The sequence below is a fragment of the Musca vetustissima genome, unplaced genomic scaffold (genome assembly GCF_032173495.1).
Source record: "Musca vetustissima isolate MV318-11 ecotype Yass unplaced genomic scaffold, APGP_CSIRO_Mvet_v1 utg27742, whole genome shotgun sequence".
NCBI classification, from domain to species: Eukaryota; Metazoa; Arthropoda; class Insecta; order Diptera; family Muscidae; genus Musca; species Musca vetustissima.
Genome location: NW_026876032.1, coordinates 112,331 through 123,563, shown reverse-complemented (window position 1 = coordinate 123,563; position 11,233 = coordinate 112,331).

Sequence of the window (11,233 nt, the reverse complement as noted above, 5' to 3'; positions counted from 1 at the left end):
CCAAATTTCATCCAAATCGGATCATAAATGCGACCTGTACTTTGTTTACAATTTAACATCAACAGACGGACGGACATGTATAAATCGACTCAGAAAGTGATTTTATGCATATTATCAAAAGGAACCGTGGGTCTATCTCGATTCCTTTTGCCTGTTTCAAATATTGGTCCTAGACCCCATGTTTCTTTGGACCCAATTTGTTTCAGAAAATTTTGATTTCATCCAAACTTTGCCCATCTTATTATTTCCTTCAAAATTAGTTATTCACTCCTTCTGGTACCTCCCACACAGGGGCTAGGCCTAAATGCGGGTTACAGTTCATATATATGAATATATATAAGGTTAATTATCGAACCTTATGTTCTAGTTTTTTTCATATCTTCCGCAGATGAAATGATTACAACAGAGTCTTAGAAACAAACCCAAACACGGAACAAATCATATAACTATTTTAATATAAAAAGGGGATTATATGGGGACGACCCAAAAAAGGGGCGAATATTAAACATTTTTCGTAGGGAGATTCGTTACCATATACGACTACAATTATAATTTTTTGTGGAGAGATTTGGTACCTATTAAGAATTCAAAATACTAAATTACAGCCAATTCGGTGTAAAACTACAAAAACCCCCACAAACTTATGCAAAATTTCAGCACCCTATCTCAATTCCTTTAGAAGATAGCGTGATTACAACAGACAGACGGACGGACGGACATGGCTATATCGTCTTAGAATTTTACCCTGATCAAGAATATATATACTTTATAAGGTCGGAAAGGAATATTTCGATGAGTTACAAACGGAATGACAGAATTAATATACCCTCCATACTATGGTGGAGGGTATAACAATAGTCTTGGGCCATCTCGTTAAGTTCAGTGATCAAATGAACTAGATAATTAGATTAGATTAGTGTCCAAAATCTATAGAATGCCGAATAATGAGGGGTACGATACATAGAGGCTACCCTGAAACTTGGCTCAGTGTTAATAATTTTTGGTACGGATATATTGTATTCAATGAGAAGCCAAAATACCAAATAAAATCAAGTTCGTTTGGAAAATGAGTTCAAAATCGTCAATATACTGAATATTGGGGGATACCGTCATACGGGCTACCATGAAACTTGGGTCAATAATAATAATTTTTGGGACGTATATATGTTGTTCAATGGGAACCAAAAATACCAAGTTACAATTCGGTTGGAAACCCTATCTAAAATTCCCAAAACATTTTGGGGGGTACGTTATATGGAGTCTACACCAAAACGTGGACCGCAAATTCCCATTTGCAATACTAAACATCCTAGGAGTACTAGCAATGTTTGCGAAAAATTTAAGATTTATATCTTAAATATTGCGATCTCTATCGTGATTTCAACGGACGAACATACGTAAATCGACATAGAATTTTATTCTGATCAAGCTTTATGGGGTCTCCGTTGAATATTTCGAGATTTCCGATTCTGGCATAAAATGTGTTAATGTTTGTTTCCATTATTTTTTCTATTAATTTGTCAATTTCTCTAAAATTATATCCATGGAAATTTTAAAATGCAATACAATGATTGTCGGGTCAATTGCGATTAAGTAACTGACCCCACGCTTCTAAGAACCAGTATAATTTTATTGTTTATGTAATAACAAAATGTGTTGAGTCGCAAATCAATAAAAATATTGTAATTAAAAACATAATTTTAATTCTTCATTCCACACATCAATTAAACCAATAGCCATAATAAAAGCCACGTTAAAAGCATCCGCTTTGTGAGATTTCACAAAACAAAAATGTGCACACACACCCGCTGCCACAGAATTTAAGCCACAATAAAACTTTAAAAAGTCATCAATTAAATGTACCAGAAGGAAAAAATAAAAATAAAAAAAGAAACAACAACAATAATAAAAAAGCAATGATTGTGCAAAATACAAAACACACGCACACAAATTCCATACATATTTCTGTAGGCAATAATTGCCACTTCCTCTTGCCATCAGCAATAATTACACTGAGCGTTAAAACATGAATGTGAACGTTGTTGGCTGCATGAAATGCGCAGACAGATAACACATACTACATATGTATGTGTGTAGTTGTGTGAGTACCTTTTGTATATGCTATATATGTATGGGTGTAAAGAGAAAAAACAAAACGCCCACTCGTCGAGTCAATCACCCGAGCGAACACGACAAGTGCTGGAAGAGTATTTGCATGCCGTGAAGAAATGACTGGTGACGCACCACTGGCAAACAGACCCAGAAAACATTTGGCCATACTTTTTATGGCCTGCGAAGTGGCCATGTAATTGTCAATGTAATCTGCAACATAGTTGCAAAAGGGGGACAAATCGCACTGGAAACGTGGAGCACAAGTGATCATTAAACTAACGCCACAGAGTGTGAGTGAGAGAAGAAAGGAATGTTGACACCTACAAACATTTTCCCATATAGAGAGTAAAGTGGGTGGACAAAAAGAGTTGTATGTATGTAAAAAAGAAACAAAAACTACTTTTGAGGACGAACAAATATCTCAGCATACGTACTCTTCTGCACTGATGGCGACAAATGAAGTTAACATGTAGATGCAATTTATATTAACCTACATTTAGAAAATTAAATCAATTCGAATTGTATTAGGAGACATTGGCGTGATAATTGTGCAGAAAGTTCCGGTTCAGTTCAGAGTGGAGACGACAGCTATAAGTTTTCGAAAACATTGATTAATTTTTACAGGGCCACAATGTTGATTTTTCTCTTCATTTTTCTACCACTATCAAAAATCAACGGGTGGCGTAGGGGATGATAGATACCAAGCAACGGTTCTGATTGGCTTTAACTTGGCGAAGTCCAGGCTTATCTTGGTCCCTCTTTCATCTGAATTGTGGACACTGACCTCCCCGCTGTGCCACCTGGGGAGCTAATCAGATCACCCACGATGAAATAGTGAGCTAATATGTGCCGCGAGTTCACCCATAAGAACTATAAAAAAATGGGTTGAGGCGTCGGGTTAGTTGCCCACTCTCGGAAAACCCAACCTACTATGAAAAAGCTAAGAAAAAGAAAACCAAACCCCCCTAATGTTGACAACCCCCGCAAACGTATAAAGGACCACGATCTGCGAAACTGCACTTGGAATGTGCCCACGTTGTACAGAACAGGCGCAGTGTTCGCTTTGGCGGATATACTCAAGAAGTACAAAGCCGATATTATTGCCTTACATGAAATGCGATGGAAAGGGACAGGCGTAAGTAAGTCAGACGAAGTCATGAAACGAGACATGAATTTGGCTGCTGATTTATGGTTAACAGGAGAATAAAAGACCTTGTCTCCAGGTTCACTCCAGTAGATGAGCGAATTGCTATAATCCGTATAAAAGCGAAGTTCTTTTACATCAGTGGCTCATTTCTTAGCCCACAGTGATCCGAATTCCATAAAGGGGACAGAGGTCCCACTGTGGGAAAACGACATATTTTACGAGCGCTTAGAAACATCATATGACCGTTGCCCTGGGCATGACATTAAAATTCTGCTAGGAGATTTTAATGCAAAAATCGCAAGGGAAAATATCTATGGCCCCACCGTCGGAAAATTCAGCCTTCATGATCCGAAAACGGCATGAGGTTGATTGACTTCGCGACAGCAAAAAACATTGTAGTTAGCAGCGCCAGATTCAAGCATCTCGATATACACAAGGCCACCTGGATCTCTCCTGATCAAGTAATGAGAAATCAAATTGATCATGTTGTGATAGACGGAAGGTATTCATCCAGTGTTTTAGACGTCCGATCGATCCGAGGAGCGAATATCGATTCGGACCATTACCTTGTGGCAGCCAAGATACGCACCCGTCTTAATGTTGCAGCAAAGGTTCGATCCAACACAACACGGAAACTCGACGTCGGAAATCTGCAAACACAACAGGTAGGCGAGGCCTACTCCGCTCAACTTACCCACCTGCTTAAAGAAAGCACTTCTTGTCCCGATAATAGTATAGAAGCACAATGGCAAAGAATTGCCCAGCAAAAGCAACACTTGGGTACCAAAAACCACCACCAAGAAACCCATGGTACGAGTGTCGTAATGCTACTGATGTGAAAAACGTAGCGTACAGGGCAACCCTGCAAACAATAGCAATACGTAACGTGATGGAGAATTATCGGGAGAAAAGGGCAGAGGAGAAACGTATTTTAAGAAAAAAGAAGAAAGAACACGAAAAACGTGAGCGTGAGCAAATCAAGATGTACAGGAGTCAGAATGAAGTCCGGAAATTTTACCAACGAGTAAAACACCAAACCGAAGGCTTTGGTGCAGGCACATCCTCCTTTAGAGATCAAGAAGGATACCTGGTGACAGATACAGACAGCGTGTTGAGGAAAAATAAATATTGTGAGATAAATTTAAATTTATTTTCACGGACATGCGATGAAGAAAATACCCCAGAACCAATAAGAGATGAGTGAACCAATAAGATAGAGTGTATACCACCTAGCCATGATGAGGTCATATAAGCAATTAATCGGCTCAAGAACAACAAAGCAGCAGGAGACAGTGGGTTACCAGCCGAACTATTCAAGACCGGTGGCCAGATGCTGGTCAGGAGCATGCACCAGCTGATTAGCACAATTTGGCTAGATGAATGCATCCCCAATGATTGGAACCTCAGCATCCTGTGTCCAGTGCACAAAAAAGAAAACGAGATGATATGTGCCAACTATAGAGGAATACGTCTCCTTCCCATCGCATATAAAGTGCTATCCAGTGTGCTGTGTGAACTATTGAAGCCAATGGTCAATGACAAACCTGGCAAATCCACCATTGACCAGATTTTCACTCTGTCCCAAATCCTGGAAAAGACCCACGAAAAACACATCGACACATTCCACCTATTTGTCGACTATAAAGCCGCATTCGACAGCCCTATCCGTTCAGAGGTGTTTAAAGCCATGTCTGCGTTCGGCATTCCTGCAAAATTAATACGGCTATGCAGGATAACTTTAAGTGGCACAAGGTCAGCAGTTAAAGTAGGAAAGGACCTATCGGAGCACTTCAATACCGAGGATTCAGACAAGGTGACAGTTTGTCGTGTGATCTTTTTAACATCTAGCTGGAAAAGGTCATACGAGACGCAAAGGTGAACAGAAATGGCACTCTGTACATCAAACAACATCAGTTACTCGCCTACGCCGATGACATCGACATAATGGGTCGAACATTCCGAGCGGTAACAGCCACCTTTGAACAAATTAAAAAGGAGTCAGCCAAAGTGGGTCTGGCAGTAAACGGCGAGAAGACCACGCTGATGGTATCAACGCCCAAGACGTCCAGTAGACTCGGACCAACTGTGGAACTAGAGAACTACAGCTTGGAGTTAGTTAAAGACTTTATATACCTTATTACCGCCGTAAATAAAACGAATGACATCAATTTTGAAATTCGGAGAAGCATTGTGATGGCCAACAGATGTTACTATGGTCTAAGTAAGCAGTTTAGAAACAATGCCACCTCCCACCAGACCAAACTCACACTTTACAAGACGCTGATACTACCCGTGCTATTATATGGATCAGAAGCATGGGTACCTGCGCAAGCCGATGAGGTAGCTCTTGGGGTGTTTGAGAGAAAAATTCTCCGAAAGATCTACTGGCCGATCTGCGTCAACGGTGAATATCGGCGTCGAATGAACCACGAGCTTTACAATTTATACGCGGACATCGACATAGTCAGTCGTATTGAGCTGCAGCGACTACGGTGGATAGGCCATGTTGTGCGGATGAATGAAAATGCCAGCTCTGTAACAAGCCAGCTAAGTAAGTAATCAAAAATTAACCGAATAGATTTGTACAGTTCACGTCGACATGAACGATTAAAAAAACGATTGAACTACATTTACATTTTCCAGTGTACCTCCATGTACCATTGTCGACCACTAACACCAATAGAACTCATATCAAATTAAAGGTAAAGATTTCCTTTTTCCCATCCCGGTATCTTTTCGGCATCGTTTTTTAAAGATATATGATTCCAATTTCATTAGTTGTAATTCAACTTCGTTCAACAATTTTGCTGGGCTATGTCTTTATTCGACTTCTACATCGTATACAGAAGTATTTTCAATACATAAAAAATGTACAAGAGACTCTTAATGATTGTAGTCAAGCTGCAAATAAATCATAACGCACAGTCACAGGGAAGAATGAACAGCACTACCTATACAACGGATGATAAATGTTCGAAGGTGCTACAAAAAAGACACATATTCCATTCATTCCTTGAAAACATAATGTCACCTCACTGCAATTTCCTTTAGTCTCAAAATACTTTTTACACTTTTGCGACAAACATGAATAGGTGGATGAACATCAACGTACAACTACAATACATGGCCTTTTGCAGCAACTCTATGTGATGTGACTGTCATATTGAAAAAGGAAGAACTCGAATGTTAACAAAGCAAATAGGTTATCAACATGCACGATTTCAAGTGATAGACAATACAACAGTTCCGATTGTTCAAAGCAGTTATATGGTAAACGTTAAAAATACAATAAATAATATAAATTGAAGCCAAAGCATATATTTTTAGCGATATATATTCCACACAAGTTCGTATTTTTATACCCTCCGACCCTATGAAGTATATATATATGCTTGAACAGTGTAAAATTCAATGACGATTTAGGTATGTCTGTCTGTCGGTTGTAATCACTATAGCCTCTAAAAATTGAGATAGATCGCCAAAAATTTGCATAGAGTTTCCTTTTTTCTGCAGGCAGGCCAAGTTCGACAATGGGCTATACGGTCCACGTTAGGCATAGCTACCATATAACGGTATTTTTGGGTTCTTTTTGGGTTTGAGTTCTTGTTCGATAGCAAATCTCCACACTAAAAACTATTAATATCGGTCCACTTTTTCGTATAGCCCTTATATGATAGCCCTCATATGAAGGTACCTCCAAAGTATCTTGATCTTGTGGATGTTGGACAAGTTTTTCGATCGAATTGGATGTAATTTGGTATGTTGGACTTTAATTGTGGGCCAACTCATCCTGCGAAAAATTATCAATATTTGCCATTTTTTGGGTATAACGGTACCACCAAATTTTCGGTATTTTGGGGCTTTTGTGTGCGGTCTTCAACCGACTTCGATTTAATTTGGTATTTTGCATTCGTATTTGGTAACAAATTTCCACATTAAAAATTATAAATATGGGTCGACTTTTTCGGGTAGCCCCCATACAAATTTTCCCTTAAAAAGGTTCTATTTTGGTATTTTGGATTCAATATAAGTCCACATTTTGGATTAGCAACCATAAAACAGTACCACCAAAATATGCGGATCTTGCGGATTCTGGAAAAGTTTTTCAAACAAATCGTCTGCAATTTGGTACATTGGGTTCGAATTAGATAAAATATCTTCCCGCCAAAAATATCGATATTGATCATAAGGTGTAGTCTATATTAAATTTTATTGATCGGAATAAAATTTATGTCGATAAATGCGTGTTCGTCTATCTGTTAAAAACACAGACGGAAATGCCGTCAGATAGTGCTTTGAAATTTTGCACATACTTTGCTATTATTGCTAGGATGGTTGATATTGTAAATGGGATATATCGGTCCAAGTTTTGGTATAGCCCGCATATAACGGTACCCCATAATATTCCGTATTAGGGAGAGTTTTTTTCACGTTTTTTAACCCATTTGGCTGTAATATGCTACATTTGATTCTCATTGGTATAAAGTATATATATTCTTGATCTTAATTTTCAGTATTTTGGGGGGTTTTATCGTATTTTTCCACCGAATTGGCTGTAATTTAGTATTTTGGGTTCTTAATAGGTACCAAATATCTCCACAAAAAAATATAAATATAGGTAAATTTTTCCGGATGTCCCCAATATAAGGGTACCCCCCAATTTTCGGTATTTTGGGGTTCTTGAGCGCGCTTTTCAACCGAATTCGCTGCAATTTGGTACATTGGGTTCATGTTGGGTACCAAATATCTCTGCAAAAAATTATAAATATCGACCCACTTTTTTGTGGTAGCCCCCATATAAGGGCACCCCAAATTTTAGGTATTTTGAGATTCTTGAGCGCGATTTTCAACCGAGTTCGCTGAAATTTGGTACATTGGGTTCTTATTGGGTACAAAATATCTCTACTAAAAATTATAAATATCGGCCCACTTTTTCTGGTAGCCCCCATATAAGGTCACCCCCAATTTTCGATATTTTGAGGTTCTTGGGCGCTATTTTTTAACCGAATTCGATGAAATTTGGTACATTGGGTTCTTATTGGGTACCAAATATCTCTATTAAAAATTATAAATATAGGTCCACTTTTTCATTACAAATACCTGTCAGTATATCTATGTTGGAGGGTATCCAAAGTTCGACCCGGCCGAACTTAACGCTTTTTCACTTGTTTAAGTTCTCATTGGTTGTCAAATCTTCTTCTTCTACTACTAAAATGATCAATATTTGTTCATGTTTTAGAATCCCCCATATAACGCCACATCCCAAAATTCGGTATTTTTGAGAGCTTGGGCAAGTGCTTGAACCAAATAAGCTGTAATTTTATATTTTGGATTGAGTAGTAAATCTCCCTACGAAAATACATAAAAAATGACCCACGTTTTCGGTTAGTTCCCAATAATGGTACCTTCCATTATATTGGGAACTACCCGATATAATGGTACCCACCATTATATTGGGGTTTGGCCATGCTTTCCATTGAAAAACATGTATAATTTGTTGCAATTGGTATAATTCCTATAGAACAGGCCATCCCATTTTCGATATTTTGGAGACTTGAGCCGCATTTTCCAGCCAACGTGGCTGAAAGTTGATCTTCTTTTATAATAATAATAAAATTTGAATATCGGCTGCCTGGTAACTAAAAAATAAATTAAAATCCCGTTAACGTTTTCCAGCTATAGTGTTTGTAATTTAGAACACCATTTTTCCCGGACATGATCAAGCTAACATAACACTATAACATAATCCCCATGTAAATATCCTGATCGACTAAAGAAAGTTTGAATTCACCCCACAACAGTGTTGCCAAATTAGCACTTTTAGTGCTAGATTTAGCACTTTTTAAACTCGTTTAGCACCAAAAAAATTGATCTAGCACCCAGCACTTTTTTTAGCATTTTTAATTTGATCCAGGATTTTTTCAAAATTTTTAGTATAACTCCAAAAAATTGTCGTTTTTCGATTGAAGTTTTCGTATGTTTCACATGGTGGATTTTTCCAATTGTTTTCCAGTGAGCGGAGCCATATAGTCCATATGATACCCTACGTAACTACAGCAAGACTTAAATTATCTGCGAAAATAATTGCCGCGTCGGTCGGTGAAAACTTCTGTGGGATATCCGTTTCCTGGTGTTATAATAACACTACAATATCAGAATATAACAAGTATTATAAAAACCGATAACCTCCACCATAAGGATGACAATCAAAACATCTAGGTTGTTGAACATACCGAAAAATACGTGAGAAAAACATATTGAAATTCTCAAAACATCTAACATCTATAAAAAACAGAGATCAATTTTGATATTTTTGGAAGTGAGATTTAAAAGCTAATGAAAATTCAAAATACCGTTGTATGGGGGCTAGACCAATACTTGGACCGATATATGACATTTGCAATACCAAATATCCTAGGAATGTTTGCAATGTCTGTGCAAAATTTCGTAAATACTGCGATCTCTGTCGTGATTTCAACAGACGGACATCCGTAAATCGACATAGACGTTTATTCTGATGAAGAATATATAGACTCTGTGGTGTCTCCGGTGAATATTTCGAGGTGTTGCAAACGGAATAACAAATTTAATATAGACTCCACCTTATGGTGGTGTGGTTATTGTAATACTAAATACTATTAGAATATGTACCCCCCTGTAAATATTTACGTATAGCTCCACACCCGGTCTCTGTCCTTCTAGAATAAATGTATACGGCATAGAATGCACATTTCGTATTTTTCATACAGAAGTCTTGGCCAATTTGACTCGATCAGTATGCTTATTCTTTAGCGTTTCTCCCATGTAGAATTTTTTGACCTCTAGAGAGACCAGAAAAACATATAAAATGTTTTTGGTTGACTTCAACTGGCAAATATTGACCGATTTTACCAAACACAATAAGGGTCCCTACTGACCAGACCTGGATATGGAAAATATCGTGGCAAGGTTTCATAGCTATGACCGTTACTTTGTTTAGAAATGTTAATGTACAGACTGACAGACACACACATATCGACTCAGCAAGTCGAGATATGACGATCCATATAATAAAATGTGAGTCCAGTACCAATATTTCGTGAAGTTACTTATAATATCCTGACAACATATGCTGTTAATTTATATATCCTTATTCGTATTTAAGTATATACATAATATTCTAAGAAATATAGATCTCATTTTAAGCTATAATAAAATTTCATTATATTAATTTTTAGCACTTTTTTCTGGCACTTTTCTAAATTTTTTAGCACTTTTTAGCATATTTTTCAACAAAATCTAGCATTTTTTCTCTATCAAGTTTTGGCAACACTGCCCCACAATGTGAAGAGTATAAAAAGTTTGACTTGTTTTTATTAAAAAAGTTAAATGATTTGTTCCGTTTGTTGGGTTTTTCCAGATATAGCCGTATTCTACCATATAATGGATATATTCTTTATATGAAATTGTCAGTTTATGCCCTAAAATGTATGGAATTTTAAAACGATTTAACTATGGCTGAGTATATAAGTGGGCAACCGAAGCAGTTTGCTGCGATTTCATTGGCCTAATGGCCATCTGAGGACCTCGCCCTCAACACTACCCCTGGTTATAATTGAGGATTTCTCCCAATAAATGCAGAAGGCTTCGTTTATAGACTAAATTGATTACAAAAGGCAGGCAAATATGTCTATATCGACATTATAATACTTATAACCTCCATCATAAGGCAAGACCTTGAAATAATTAGTAATAATTTTAATAATTTTTAAGTTAATTTTAAAAGTAAAAAGGTCGTTCCAGTCGAACTATTTATATCTGACTTTATAACACTTTATATTATTTATTGCATTAAATATGATGATATTATTTTAATATATTACAAAATAATAGCTAAATTACTCTGCAGTACACAACATCGCTATTATCGTGAATTCAGTTATATAATGTGATAATTATACGCATGAAATGGTGTAATTATTATCTAGGTGAACT